This window comes from Phascolarctos cinereus, unplaced genomic scaffold, assembly GCF_003287225.1.
Source record: "Phascolarctos cinereus isolate Bilbo 61053 unplaced genomic scaffold, phaCin_HiC Scaffold_4;HRSCAF=312, whole genome shotgun sequence".
NCBI classification, from domain to species: domain Eukaryota; kingdom Metazoa; phylum Chordata; class Mammalia; order Diprotodontia; family Phascolarctidae; genus Phascolarctos; species Phascolarctos cinereus.
The window spans coordinates 250,525,520-250,541,545 of record NW_027555847.1 but is presented as its reverse complement, the minus strand read 5'-3'; positions in this window follow the sequence as shown (position 1 = coordinate 250,541,545).

Below are 16,026 nucleotides of genomic sequence, written 5' to 3'. Positions count from 1 at the left end.
GACCTCTCCACAGCATTTGGATCACCTCTTTCTGAATATTCTCTCTTTTCTATGTTTTCATGACTTTCTTGGTTCTCCTCTTTTTTAAAAAAAATTAATTTATTTTTAGTTTTCAACATTCATTTCTATAATCTTTTGATTTTAAATTTTCTCCACCTCCGTCCCTTTCCCCTTACCCAAGATGGTATGCAATCTGATATAGGCTGTACGTATACATTCATATTAAACATATTTTCATATTAGTGATGTTGTGAAGAAGAATTAGATTAGTTCTCCTGTTATCTGTCCAACTGCTCTTCATTCTGCTTTGCCGGTTCTTCATCCATGCGATAGCCTCTAAAAGGGGATAGCTTGATCTCATCAACTCTTGTGGGTTCAGTTATGTCTATGTAGCAGATTCCCAGATCTATCTGGCTCTAGTGTTTCTACTGAGCTACAATCACCCATTCAGACTAGCTAGGTGGCACAAGAGATGGACCACTAGGCTTGGAATCAGGAAGACTCATCATCAAGAGTTCAAATTCAGTCTCAGACATTTACTAGCTGTGTGACCCTGGACAAGTCACTAAACCCTGTTTGTCTCAGTCACTCTTCTGTAAAATGAGCTAGAGAAGGAAATGGCAGATCCCTCCAGTATCTTTGCCAAGAAAATCCCAAAATGAGGTTATGAAGAGTCAGAGATGATTAAAATGACATAACAACACAATGACACATCTCCAACTGCCTTTTGGGCATATAGAACAGGAGGTCCTATAGGCATTTCATACTCACCTTGTCCAAAACAGAATTCATTCTCTTCCCTTCTAAGCCCTCCCACTTCTGAACTTCCTAGAATTTAGTACAGTACCTGGCACAAGTAGGTGCTTAATAAATACTTGTCTGCTAACTGACCTATCACTGTCAAGAAGAGGACAAATATCCTCCCACTCACTCAAGCTCTAAAACTTGGTGTTATACTCAAATTTCATTCACCCCACATATCTAATCCTTTGCCAAATCTTATTTCTCCTTCACAACATCTCTCACATACAACTCGTTTTTTTCCACTCATACAGCCAAGACCATTGTTAGGTGCTCCTCACGTTTCTCCTGGCCTATGGAAACAGCCTTCTAAGTAATCTCATTCCCTCAAATCTCTCCCCACTCCAATCCACATTTTACTCAGCTGCCAAGATGGCTTTTCTAAATTATACCTCTGGTCATGTCATTCCTGCACCCAAAGAGCCACCCAGTGACTCCCTACTTTCTTTTTTTCTTTTCTTTTTTTCTGGGGGGGGGGACTAGGCAATGGGTTTAGGTGACTTGCCCAGGATCACATAGCTAGTAAGTGATATGTGTCTGATGCTGGATTTGAACTCAGGTCCTCCTGACTCCAGGGCCAGTGCTCTATCCACTGCGCCACCTAGCTGCCCCAGACTCCCTACTTTCTGTAGGATCAAATATAAACTCTGATTGGCATTTAAAGCTCTTTATAGCCAGTCCCTTCCTACCTTTCCGGGCTTCTTACCCTTGATGCCCCTCCTCACTATATGATCCAGTTATACTGTCCTTCTTACTGCTCTTGAAACATGTCACTTCATCTCCTATGTCTTTGAGCTGGCTATTACCAATGCTTAGAATGATCTACCTCCTCTTAATTTCCCTTGTTCAGTCTTTTCAGTCATGACCAACTCTTTGTGACCCCATTTGGAATTTTCTTGAAAAAGATACTGGAATGGTTCGCCATTCGTTCAGTTTGATGAATTCCATGAGGGCTCTTTATATTCCAGGAAAGTCCTCATTCTGCCATTTATGAGAGCATTTACTTCCTTGTCAGTGTCAGATTACAATGAACCCCAAGGAGCTTCCATTTTATCTACTGGAGTTGAGCTGAAAAAACCCAAAATAAAACAAAAGGTACATCATTTTACATTCCTTAAGGGAAAAAAAAATAACGTTATCACCTCCCCAGGCTTCCTGGATTTATCTGTTTCTAATGAATCATCAGTGCTTCTCCAGGGGATGAGGTTCCAAAACAAACACTGATCTCCTTCAGTGTAAGGAAAAGTAAAGCTGAATTGAATTAGACATGTAAGGCAGGCCTCTCTAGTTAGCATTCAAAACAATGTGAAAGGTCCACTTAAAAATTTCTTAGCAGACATTTCAGAGAGTAGGGTAAGGTCATGAAATTGGAGAGAAATGAACATTATTCTAGCCCTTTAAAAGTAAGGCTGTCAGGGTCAGAGGAGCACTGTGCTTCATGAGCAGTGTGAACATTACATTTTCTTAAAAAAAAATTGTAGGGCAGCTAGGCAGTGCAGTAGGTAGAGCACCACCCCTGGAATCAGGAAGACTTGAGTTCAAATTTGGCCTCAGACACATAATACTGTGTGACCCTGGGCAACTCACTTATCCCCAATTGCCTAAGCAAAATTAAAAAAAAAATTTTTGTTAAATTGCAACTTAAAAGGTGTGAAAATATTTCCCCCATACTTTTTCCATGTTGTTAGTTTTTTCCTTATCAATTTGTCTGTTCCATTCTGTTACTGATGATAAACTTCTCATTTACAGACATCAGATCTGTCTTTACTACTTCTATATCTTCATATCCTTGAAAGAATTGTTTTAGCCAGTCTGAGATGCTTCATCTAGCTTCAGGTCTGGGGCAGTTGTTGGAGTTAGTCCATTATTTTTTTCCCCTTCTGGTTACTTTTTCTGGTCATCTTTTAGTCATCCACATCCTGGTAAATGTTTAACAACCAGCTCTCCAAAAATCCATAGCACATTTTAAAGTGTAATCTGCATTATTGTCATTTTCTCCATCACTTCCTTAAGTCTAGACAATCAACAAAACATTAAATCAAGCCCTGATTTGTATTTGCTCACACTGAAATATGAAATGCTCACCCTGAAAATTTAACCATCAGCTTTCTTCAGCTCCAGCACACCCCTGCTTTTCATCCATAGTTGTTCGTTGTGTTGCTTAACAGACTCCTTTCCTCTCCAGTGTTCTTATCAACCAGCTGCCTTCCTTTGAGGCTTTCTGATGACATTTCTTTTCTCTCATGCCTTTGTTCCTTCATTTACGGAGTAGTCATGCAAGGGATTTTAAGGTGATGGGGTCTTTAGAGACTTCTTACTCTGCCATCTTAATGTAATTCTGCAGCTGGAGCCAGAGAAATCCAAAACCCACAGAAGATTGAAATATAAAACAATGAAAACACATTGAGGGGCAGCTAGGTGGTACAGTAGATAGAGCACCAGACCCGGAGTCAGGATGACATAAGCTCAGATCTGACCTCAGACACTAGCTATGTTACCCTGGGCAAGTTACCCAACCCTGATTGGCTCCAAAAAACTCCAAAACACATTGACTCAAAACATAACTTTTTTACAGCAATGTTGCAAGTGTCGTTGCTTTATCCACAAGTTCCCAATCAGGCCCAACTATCCAGTGAGGGAGGAAGAATTTGCAAGAGTGTCTCATAAAATCAGATTTACCACTTCCATAAATAGACTTTTGCACTTCTCTAATTCCACCAGTAGCAATGGAAACAGGTACTAATTTTCTAAAGTGTGGCAAATGATAGGCCCCAAGAGACAGAGTTTCTGGGTAATTAATAATTAATTTATTAATTAGGCTAGCTGGCAATTAATAAATTGATGGTAAGTGGTTTCTCTCAATAACCAAAGACAAGCCATGGAGAACCTGAAAGCCTTAAATACTTTTGTAAAAAGGAATGCCCCTGACAAGAGAAAATCAACCCTGGTTGGTGGGCATTTAATGAGGAGGCGGGCTAGGAGTCTTCTGCTCCTCTGCTGAGATTGTGGCTTCATCATGAGACTCAGCAACCTCCAGCAATCTGGACAGGGGAATCCATCTCCATCCAGATCACTCTGGTTGGTTTTCTCCTTCATGAGCTGGGTCACCCTAAACTGTAATGGAGGGGTGCAAGGACAGGGGATCCTTCCCCCCCCAAGAACTTGCTCAGACTAGATTCTGTTTACACTCTAAACAGAAGTTAGGTTTCCTAGTTGGTTGGGGTTCCACTCAAGATTGAGGAGCAAATTTCTCGAAGGCTAGGGGTTATCTCATCAATCAGTCATGTCCTTCAGAGAAAATCTGGATCCCAATTTAATAAATGATTATTAATGTAATATAAAATAATAATTTATCTCAAAAGTCACTTTTAAAATTCTTAATTGTAGATTTCAGCAAATCTCTTTTTTTCTCTGGGTCTCAGTTCTCTAAAAAATGAATAGGTTGGACTAGATCTTCTTTATGATCCCTTCTAGTTCTGGTGCAACTATTGACACTTGTTCTACAAGAAAACAAATAGTAATACTGCAGAAACCTAGGGATATGATTGTAAAAATGGGGTAGTAGACCAGGCCAGACTTGGGCAGAGCTGGGACCTCAGATTTGAGGTTAGAATAAAATTAGATATTCATACTTCAGCTAACAGCAAGAGGACACTTAATAGCAAAGCAAGAACATTAAGAGTGGGAGAAAGGATATGTATTAAAGATAAAACATTAATTCAGTTCAACACAGATTCCTGGTGTTTGGTTGTGTTGCTGGTCTGCCCAGTCTAAAACCTAGGAAACCTCATTCTTATCTCCTTGTACGCCGGCTTTTCTACTCAGATGACCTGGAAGCTATGTCAATGGCTCAAACATTAGCCACCAGAGTCAATCAAATCTTGTCAAGAGTTTCATTGCCTTTTATGGGAAAATTAGCCTAACCTACATAAGATAGGGCCTTAGGAAAAACAATTCCAACCTGCATGGAAAATACTGCTCCTATCACAAATGGGTAGAAATTGGAGACAGTTTGAAAACTAAGTAATGTGCTGTTTTTAAAGAAAGTATCCCAGATGGATAGTTACTGCTGGAGGAGGAGGTATAAAGATAAGCACACTAATGCATTGTTGGTAGAATTGTGAATTAGCATGATTCTCCAAAGCGATTTAGAATTATGTAAGTAAAGAGGCTAAAATATCCGTAATGGGAGCCTGGCTAGAGCCCAGTCCTTATGAGACTATGCAGAGAAGCTACAATGGGTCATCTTTCTAGCTCAAGATCACAAATGCAGTTGACAGGCAAGTAATCAGGTCAGAAACTCTGGAACAGGGTGGTCCAGTATCACCTCAAAGGTAGGCCAATAGCACAGGGATGCCCATAAATAATCTTGAACTCAGCATCCAGTCCAGGTCAGTAGTACTCAGAGGGACTGAGTCAGGACCCAGAGCCCAGCACAGGGACTAGACCAGTAGTAGCATTGAGTAGGCCCTCAATAACAGAGCTGTTATTGAACTCTGTCGTCAGCCCAAACCAACAATACTTCATCTCCAAGAGAGTTGGGGAGTTCAGACTTAATGCTCAGAGCGCTTCTTATGAAACTTCCCAGAGTAGAACCTAGCTTCATCTCCCTCTTAGGACAGCATGAGAATTGCCCACAGTGGCTCGGATCTCAGAAGCAGTCCCCTGTGTTCCCAACTAGGCTAGCAACACGTGGTTGCCCAGACCATAACATGAAAAAAATTACTTAATAAAAGATAAGTAGCTGTTACAAGGTCAGGAATGAAAAACACAAATACAGAATAAGATAATAATTCCTCAAAATGTATAAGTCCCAAAGAAAAACACAACAAGCCCACAATCAATTAGAATTTCTAAAAGGAATGATTTGAGAGCTTTAAAAGTTTAAAAATATTATAAACAAAATGAGAGCAATAGAGGAAAGAATTGGAAAAGAAATGAGAGTTATGGAGAATAAGCTTGGAAGGGGAATTAACAACTTAGTATGAGAGATATCACACCTTATTCAAGCAATAGGCTCTATTAAAACTAAAATGAGCCAAACAGAAGTTAATGATTCCACATGACAACAAGAAACATTAAAAAACAAAGTTTAAAAAAATTTAAAAAATAGAAGAAAATATGTTATCTCATATTAAAAAACACCTTACCTAGAAAGCAGATCAAGTAGAGATCATTTAAGAATCATTAGACTACCTGCCATAACTTGTAAAAGAGTTTAGATGTCATATTTCAGGAAATCATGAAAGAAAATTGCCTGGATGTCTTAGAATCAGAGATCAAAGTGAAAATATAAAGAATTCACCAATCATCTCTTGAAAGGAACTCCAAAATGGAAATTCTCAAGATTGCTATAGCAAAAATCCCAAGCTTTGAAATCAAAGAAAAAATATTGAAAGCAGCCAGAAAAAAATAGTTCAGACACCAGAGATCCAGTCAGGATCACACAAGATTTTGTAGCCACTACTTTAAAGAAGCAGAGAACATGGAATACAATATTCTAAAAGGCAAAAGTTACAGGCTTATCCTTTACCCAGCAAAATTGAGTATAAACCTATGATGTAAAAAAATGGATGTATTAGAGGACTTCCAGACATTCCTGATGAAAAGAACTGAGGCTTAACAGAAACTTTGAATTACAAATATGAGAGTAAAGAGACACTTAAAATGGAAACTGTAAGTGAGAAATCAGAAAAGACTTTATAAGAATGGAATGTTGGCATTCTAATGGGGAGTAGGGGGTGAAATGAGCATCTTCTGAGAATTGTAATGTCATCAGGGATCATAAAAAGGGTCAAATAAGATGAAGGAGCTGGGGGAGATTTTTGTTATGTTGTGATGATCTTAGAAGAAAGGGAAGGGAGGGAACAAATGGGGAAAGTAAGGGGAATTAATCTTATATAACCAGGGGGAAGAAGTAGAAGTCTATACAAATGGGGAAGGGGTGGAGGTAACAGGCATCAATTGGACCTCCCTTTGAATGATGCAGAATAAAGTGAGCAGAACCAGAAAAAATTATACTAAAGCAACAACATTAAAAAAATGAATAATTTTAAAAAGGTTTTCCCCAATAAATAAATGATCACAGAATAGGAACAAGCAGTTATCAAAAAAAAAATGCAAGCTATCAACAGACATGAAACAGATTACTTAAAATTACTAAAAGAAATGAAAAGCAAAACAACTACCCCTGAAATTTCACCACATAGCCAATCATATTATCAAAAATAACAGAAAAGGGAGCCAAAATGGCAGAATGAAAACAGTGACTTGCTTGAGCTCTCCCCCAAACCCCTCAAAATACCTATAAAAAATGGCTCTAAACAAATTCTAAAGCAGCAGAAACCACAAAAAGACAGAGGGAAGCAAATTTCCAGCCCAAGACAACCTGAATGGTTGATCAGAAAGGCATATTGCACCGGGCTGGGAGCAGAGTGCAGTGTGGTGTGGGCGCACAGGCCACAGTGAACCTGGAGCAGGCGTCAGTCATGAGCAGCTGTTGCAGTTTCTGGACTACTCAATCCACAAATGCCAAAGACTTAGGTCAGTGGGAAAAGTCTTTCTGCTGTGCTGAGAGAGGAGCTAGGTCTCAGAGCCAGTTCCAGAGTGCAGAACGCAGAGCGTGGGCCCCAAGGTGGTGGCTGAGTCCTAAGCTTCTGGCCCACAGACTGAGGGGGAATCAAGTGGCTGATCAGAGGGGGATTGCAGGGATCTCTTTGCCAGGGCTGAGGCAGGAATCTCTTGCTTTGCCTGTGCTTGGATCTGGGTCACAGTTCTGGGTGACGGTTCTGGGCTGAGGAGGAATGCTGGCGTGGTGGAGCTTGTAGTGGCTGTGAACAGGAAACCCTCCTCACAGTTCCAGCACAGAAAGGAGTGCTTGTGGTCACTAATAGACCACAGCACAGGCCAGGAAAGGAGTAAACAGCTCACCCCTTATCATACCACCTTGCAAGAACTGAAAATTTACACGTCCCTATAAGTATCTCTGAAAACAGCTACACAAACCCCTGAAGCTTGGGACAGTACATTCTCCACATTGGAAGCAGACTCTTACCTTAACAAAGAGTTTAAAACTCAAGTAATTGGCCAGGATCATGAGCAAGCAGCACAAAAAGAGTCAGACTATATTATCTTACTTCGGTGAAAAAGGAGATCAAAACATACAACCAGAAGAAGACAACAAAGTCAAAGCCCCTACATCCAAAGCCTCCAAGAAAAATATGAATCAGTCCCAGGCCTTGGAAGACCTCAAAAGGGATTTTGAGAAGCAAGTAAGAGAAGTAGAAGAAAAACTGGGAAGAGAAATGAGAGTGATGCAAGAAAATCACAAAAAACAAGTCAACAGCTTGCTAAAGGAGACCCAAAAAAATACTGAAGAAAATAACACCTTAAAAAATAGCCTAACCCAAATGGCAAAAGAGGTCCAAAAAGCCAATGAGGAGAAGAATGCCCTAAAAAGCAAAATTGGCCAAATGGAAAAGGAAGTCCAAAAGATTACTGAAGAAAATACTTCCTTAAAAATTAGAATAGAGCAATTGGAAGCTAGTGACTTTATGAGAAATCAAGACACTGTAAAACAAATCCAAAAGAATGAAAAATTAAATAGAAGACAATGTGAAATATCTCATTGGAAAAACAACTGACCTGGAAAATAGATCCAGGAGACAGAATTTAAAAATTATTGGACTATCTGAAAGCCATGATCAAAAAAAGAGCCTAGACATCATCTTTCAAGAAATTATCAAGGAAAACTGCCCTGATATTTAGAACCAGAGGGCAAAATAGAAATTGAAAGAATCCACATCTCCTCCTGAAAGAGATCCCAAAGGAAAACTCCTAGGAATATTATAGCCAAATTCCAGAGTTCCCAGGTCAAGGAGAAAATATTACAAGCTGCCAGAAGAAACAATTCAAGTATTGTGGAAACACAATCAGGATAACACAAGATTTAGCAGCTTCTACATTAAAGGACACAGGGCATGGAATATAATATTCCAGAGGGCAAAGGAGATAGGATTACAACCAAGAATTACCTACCCAGCAAAACTGAGTATAATCCTTCGGGGAAAAAATGGTCATTCAGTGAAATAGAGGACTTTCAAGCATTCTTGATGAAAAGACCAGAGCTGAATAGAAAATTTGACTTTCAAATACAAGACTCAAGTGGAACATGAAGAGGTAAACAGGAAAGAGAAATCATAAGAGACTTATTAAGGTTGAACTGTTTACATTCCTGCATGGAAAGATGATATTTATAACTCATGAGACCTTTGTCAGTATTAGGGTATAGTTGGAGGGAAAAATTATGTATGTATGTAGAGATAGATAGATAGATAGATAGATAGATAGATAGATAGATAGATAGATAGAGGCACAGGGTGAGTTGAAGATTAAGGGGTCATATCTGGAGAATAAAATTAAGGGATGAGAGGATTATACTAGGAGAAGAAGAAAGGGAGAGGTAGAATGGGGTAAATTATCTCACAAAAAAAACAGAAAAGAAAAGGCTCTTACAGTGGAGGGGAAAAGGGGAAGGTGAGAGGAATGAGTGAATCTTATTCTCATAGGATTTGGATTAAGGAGGGAATAACATACACATTCAATTGGGTATGGAAATCTGTCTTACCCTACAGGAAAATAGGGGGGAAGGGACAAGAGAGCAGGGGATGATAGAGAGGAGGGCAGATTGGGAAAGGGGGTAATCAGAAGCAAATACTTCTGAGGAGGGACAGGGTCAAAAGAAAGAATAGAATAAATGGGAGGGCAGGATAGGATTAAGGGAAATAGAGTTAGTTTTTCACAACATGTCTACTATGGAAGTGTTTTGCATAACTGCACATGTATAACCTATATTGAGTTGCTTGCCTTTTCAATGAGAGTGGGTGGGAAGGGAGGAAGGGAGTAAATTTGGAACCCAAAGTTTTAAAAACACATGTTTAAAAAAATGTTTTCACATGCTACCAGGAAATAAGAAATACAGGAAATGGGGTACAGAAGTCTATCCTGCCCTACAGGAAAATAGAAGAGTAAGGGGATAAGAGAAGTGGGGGCAGAGATAGAAAAGAGGGCAGACTAGGGGAAGGGGTATTCAGAATGCGTGCCATCTAGGGGTTGGGGAGAGGGATGAGATGGGGTGAAAATTTGGAACTCAAAAATCTTGTGGAAGTAAATGTTGAAAACTAAAAATAAATGTATATCAATAATAAAACAAAATAAAAAAATAACAGAAAAGAAAAATGACAATTATTGGAGGGGCATGAGAAGTCCACTGATAAACCATTGGTGAGCTATGAATTGTGTTAATAAACCTAGAAATCTAGAAAACAATTTGGAACTGTGCTGTAAAGGTCACTAGACTGTAACCCAGCAATAGCACTGTTAGGCATATGCCTGAAAGAGATGAAAGAAAGAAGGAAAGGACTTGTGTATGCCAAAATATTTTAGCAGTAAGAACTGGAAACTAAAATTGTGCCCATAAATTGGGGAGTGGCTATGAATATAATGGAATATTGTTGTGCTGTGAAAAAGAGCAAAAGGGATGGATTCAGAGTAACCCAGGAAGATGTTTATGAATTGCTGCAGGATCAAGTAGGACAATTTCTACAATGATTACAAAATGGTAAACAAAACAACTTTGAAAGAGTTTATAACTCTGAACACTGCAACGACCAACAACATAGAAGTTCTAAGAACTGATGAATATCATACTGTCAATTTCCTAATAGAGAGTAGATACAAGGTACAAAATTAGACCAATTTTCAGACATGGCCAATGTATGGATTTTTTTGCTTGACTATGCTTATTTTTAACAAGGGAGATTTTTTTTAAAATCCAGAAGTAAGAAGTGGGCTAGCAGTAGAGATGATAAATTTTTAAAGGAAAGATAAAAGGGGTCACTTTAGGTTTATTTGTTGACCTTCTAATTTTAAAATATATATATTTTATATTTTATTAATATATATTTGTAGAGATATGATTTTCCCCTGTTGACTGCTTTAGCTGCTCACTAGAAATTTTACTATATTACTTCATTTTCTTCCATATAATTATTGTTTCCATGATTTGTCCTTTGACCTGCTCATCATTTAGGATTCCATTGTTAAGTCTCCATTTGGGTCTAGTCTTATAAATTTGAATGCTAGTGGTCCTGAGAAACTTATTTGCCTCTGGAACTTAGTTTTTTGACCTGCAAAATATAGATAAATACATGAATCATAAGGTTTAGGGAAGTAATGATTAATATACATGTTGGAAAAGCCCTTTACTAGTAGTAAATAATCTGTGAGTGTTTACTAGGCGTCTCCTTGTTGGTCGTCTGTCTTCTCTAGAAACAATTCACTCAACCTTCTTAGTATCTCAAATTATCATGTTCATATGAAATATCATGTTCCTTCACTGCCTTTTCAATTCTCTTTCATCTAATAATAAGCTATGATTTTACAATGATTTGCCAAGGCTTTCACAGCCTAGAGATATAATAAAGAATTTCCACCAAAGGGGGCAGCTAGGTGGTGCAGTGGATAGAGGACCAACCCTGGAATCAGGAGGACCTGAGTTCAAATCCAACCTCAGACACTTGACACTTACTAGCTGTGTGACCCTGTGTACCCCACTTAACCCTGAATGCCTCACCGAAAAAAAAACAAATAAAAAAAGATGTATGTAAGAATTTCCACCAAAGGAAAGGACTTATTACCCAAATTATTATTTTAAAATATTTGGATAGCACCCTGTATTTAAAGTATTATCCTAGAGTTTATCAAGGTGATAGTTTTGATTGAACTTCCAGAAATCAAAAAACTTTCATTACTTTTGTTCAAATTTAAAAGAGGTGTTAAAAAAAAAGAGGCATTAAGGACTTTTTCTATAATCTAAAAACACATTATAGGGCTTTGTCCATTTTAAAGGAGAGGTATAAAAGTATTTACACTTCTCTATCTCCTTCTAGGAGGTGTGAAGAAATTCCCTAATCATCTTGAAAGGATTATAGAGTCTTGATTTTTGGATCAAGGCAACTGGCACTGTACAGGAAACATCTAGTGACTGGCTAAGAGAGTCAATCATAATTCTTTGGCCTACATATAAAAGCAAGCCAGTCTACACTCATCAGATTGACCAAGATGCTAAAAAAGGAAAATTACAAATGCTAGAAGAGATGTGGAAAAACAGTTACACTAATGCACCATTGAAAGAGCTGTGAACTAGTTCAACCATTCTGGAAAGCAATTTGGATCTATGCCCCAAAAGCTATTAAACAGTACATAATCTTTGACCCAGTGATACTGCTACTAGATTATATGCCAAAGAGATAAAAAAAAAAAAGAAGAAAAGGGCTCATATGTGTAAAAATATTTGTAGCAACTCTTTTTGTGGTAACAAAGAATTAGAAACTGAAGGTAAGCCCATAAATTGATAAATGGCTGAACAAATTATGGTATATGAAGATGATAGAATACTATTATGCTATAAGAAATAATGAAGAGGATGATTTCAGAAATGCTTAGAAGACTTACATGAACTGATGCAAAGTAAAATGAGCAGAACCTGGAGAAAAATTTATACAGTAATGGCAATATCATAAAGATAATCAACTTTGAAAGATTTAGTAATTAATCAACACAATGACCAACCACAACTGCAAAGGACTCATGATAGAATCCACTTTCAGAAAGAGAACTGATGAACTCAGTGCAGATTGAAGTGTGTTTCCTTCTATTTCTTGCTTTTTCTGAAATTTATTTTGCATGTCTACACATTTATAATGGATTTTATTTTTCTTGAATTTTCAATGAGTGGGGAAGAGGAAAGACGTAAAGATAAATTTTAGAACTGAAAAAAAAAGTTTAAAAAATTTATTTAAAATAATTTAATTATTTTTTAAAGGAAGCCAGTCACTCTCTGTGTGTGCTAACGCTTCCCACTGACACCATATATATTTGAGAATGTTTATGGGAGTTTATGGGAGAATAATTGTGTCCTCTGAATCACAAGAATAAAGGTAAATGTACAGTAGGGGTTAAAGAGCTCGAATTTAGAAGTGTGGACTCACAGAGTACCTTGAACCTAGGTTAATCGTCCCCTGGGAAATCCAACCTGAAATTTTGAGTTGGGAGAGGCTAAACTTGAGAGAAGACTATAAATGCATAAAAAGAGAATTTGTGAAGACACTGGAAGAAGAGATTTCTTTGTCTTCCCCCAACAGGATTAATCAATCTTCTTGGCCGTAGAAAAGAGAATCAAATGTGTCAGCATATGTTATAGAATCTTTGAATTGGAAAGAAACTCAAAGGACATCTAATCCATCTCTAGCAGATACATCAATGTTCTCTATAGCATTCCTGATAAGGGGCAACCCAACACCTGTATGAAGACATCTGGTGGTGGGGAAATTTAATATTTCATAAGGCAGTATGTTGCAATTTTGGACAGCTATAATTGTTAGAAAGTTCTTCCTTATCCTGAGATGAAATCTACCTCACTGTTGTTTCCGTTGTACCTATTTGGTAAAAAAACAATAGTAAGCTGAGTGTATCTAAATGCATGTTCTTTCTATTGTGGTCACAGATACAGATTGTCCTTGGATAAATAACTGTCCCTCTTGGTATTATGTTAGTGATCTTTGTAATTCTTTCATTCTCACGAGCACATTAATGCCTCATTTATCTGTGAATCAGACTTCTGGGAACTTCAGCCACGTGAAACATAATTGCAAACCAGGAATTAAATGCAAAGGGGGAGGGGACTCTGAACAGAAAAAATAGATTTTACAAAGAATATACATTTAATTTACCAGTTTTGTCACACGCAACAAATTTTATTAGGGTTTGCCCCTAGAGAATTTTATTTTTTATAGTGTTAAGGCAATCATTTATTGAATATTCATAGGATCATAGATTTGGAACTGGAACAGACCTTAAAGGCCCCCTAGTCCAGCCCCTTCTTCACTTTACATATGAAGAAACTGAGGCTTACAGAAGTAAAGTAACATTTCCAATGTCACATAGTATTAGATCTGAGATATGAACTCAGGTCCATTGACTCCAAATCTAGTATTCTTTTCATCTCACCATGCTGCCTCCTACATATCAATGGCATCCTTAATAAAAGTATAAGAAAGGAACAGGCAAACATTTGCAAGCAGTCCACATTTTTATAATACTACAATTCACTGAAAAAAAACATAGCAAATATAAAATCTTGCCATGCTTAATATAGTTTGTTAACTACAAAATAGCACTTGATCCAGTATATCACATCTTCTAAAAGGGTCTCTTCCATCTAGGAATCTCCTACGCTTATGTCAAAATTATATGAGGATTTCTTCAAAAAGTTATGACAGAGATAACTGTGCAATTGTCTTCTGCTCTTCAACAAAATGTGAGGTGTAAAATGAGGAGACAATGCTTGCCAAAGATATCTGTCAACCATCATGGAAGAGGAGACTCAGAGATCAAGATCAAGAGGGGACTCTTATAGCTGATCAATCAGTGAATCAATCAATCAGTATTTATTAAACATAGATGGTGCAATGAATAGAGTACCAGACCTGGAGTCAGGAAGACTCATCTTCTTGAGTTCAAATCTGGCCTCAGGCACTTACTAGTTGTGTGACCCTGGGCAAGTCACTTCACCCTATTTGCCTCAGTATCATCAGCTGTAAAATAAGCTGGAGAAGGAAATGACAAACTACGCTAGTATATTTGCCAAGGAAACTTCAAATAGGATCACAAAGAGTCAGATGCGACTGAAAAACTATGTGCTAGCACTGGCGATGGCAATCTCAAAATGCTTCTCACTGGAGATGACATTGTGCTGAGTATATCAATCTCTAACACATTATAGATCCTCCTAATAAGACCCACAGCTTCTTTAAAGAGTGTAGCCTAACTATTCCAATAGGGAAAAAAGTGGATGAAGAATGCCTATTGTCCAGACTATGATATGTAATTGGATAGGCAACCTACAGATGAATAACTGCAAGTCATAGAATGGTACAGTCTTCAAAGAAATGAAATCGGGGCAGCTAGGTGGCACAGTAGGTACAGCACCGGCCCTGAAGTCAGGGGACCTGAGTTCAAATCCGGCCTCAGACCAAACACTTAACACTTACTAGCTGTGTGACCTTGGGTAAGTCACTTAACCACAATTGCCTTAAAAATAAAAAGAAATGAAATTAAAGATTACTTAAGGGCAATGGAATGGTACATAATTAGGGTGTAAGTAATTCTGGCTTCAGATACTTACTTAGCTATGGGACCCTGGGCAAGTCACCTAACCCTACTTGCCTCAGTTTCCTCATCTGTAAAATGAGCTGGAGAAGGAATAGCAAATCATTCCAGCATCTTTGCCAAGAAATGTATGAACAATAAAATAAAATAAAATAAAAAAATAAAGGGGCTGGTTATGTAGCAAGAGAAAAGGGACAAGTGATGAGCAGCTTATGTGCTCCACTGGTGTACCTTCATGATATTGGAAGAAAAAGAGGAAGAGATGAAAATATTTATATATATTACTGATTGAACCATAGGACCAGGAGAACTGAGATTTAGATAGTACAGTGGTGAGGAAAAGTGAAAAAAAATGTTTGGCAGGACTCTTGGAAGCACTTAATCTGATGCCTGTAACTGAAGGATAAACACTGTTATAATTAAAAGAGAACAAAATGTGACAAAACAATAATAATTAAAGGCACACCAAATATGCCAAGCAACTAAAAAAATAACTCACCTCTAAAAGTTTAGCAATCAATAGACACTTGACTTTCCTCATTCTCCCCATGAGAAATATATCCAAGCATTGTAGTTCCTTTTCTACAGTATGGAAAATCATTTAATAACACAAGCCAAGGGACCAAAAAAAAAAAACCACCAAAAAAAAAAAAACCCAACCAGAAAACCAGTGAAGATTCTAGAGATAATCCATTTCTTCAGCTCCTTTCCCCATGCTAACCACAGTGTGAAATTGTAAATAGAAAGATGGCAGTAAAACCAGGAGCCTTCATATAACTAAAGAAAATGAAAATGTGGAATAAAAGCTAAAATTTTAGGGACAAATGGAAAGGAAAAGATGCCTTCATTTTTACCTGTGTGAAAACACAATCAGTGAAAACTATGTACATGCAAAGAAAATAGTCCTTCAAAAATAAAATATCAATTAAAAGGGAATTAGCAGTAGAGAGCAGGAGACAGACAAAGAGAGAGGGAGGAAGGGGAGAGGAGAGAGAG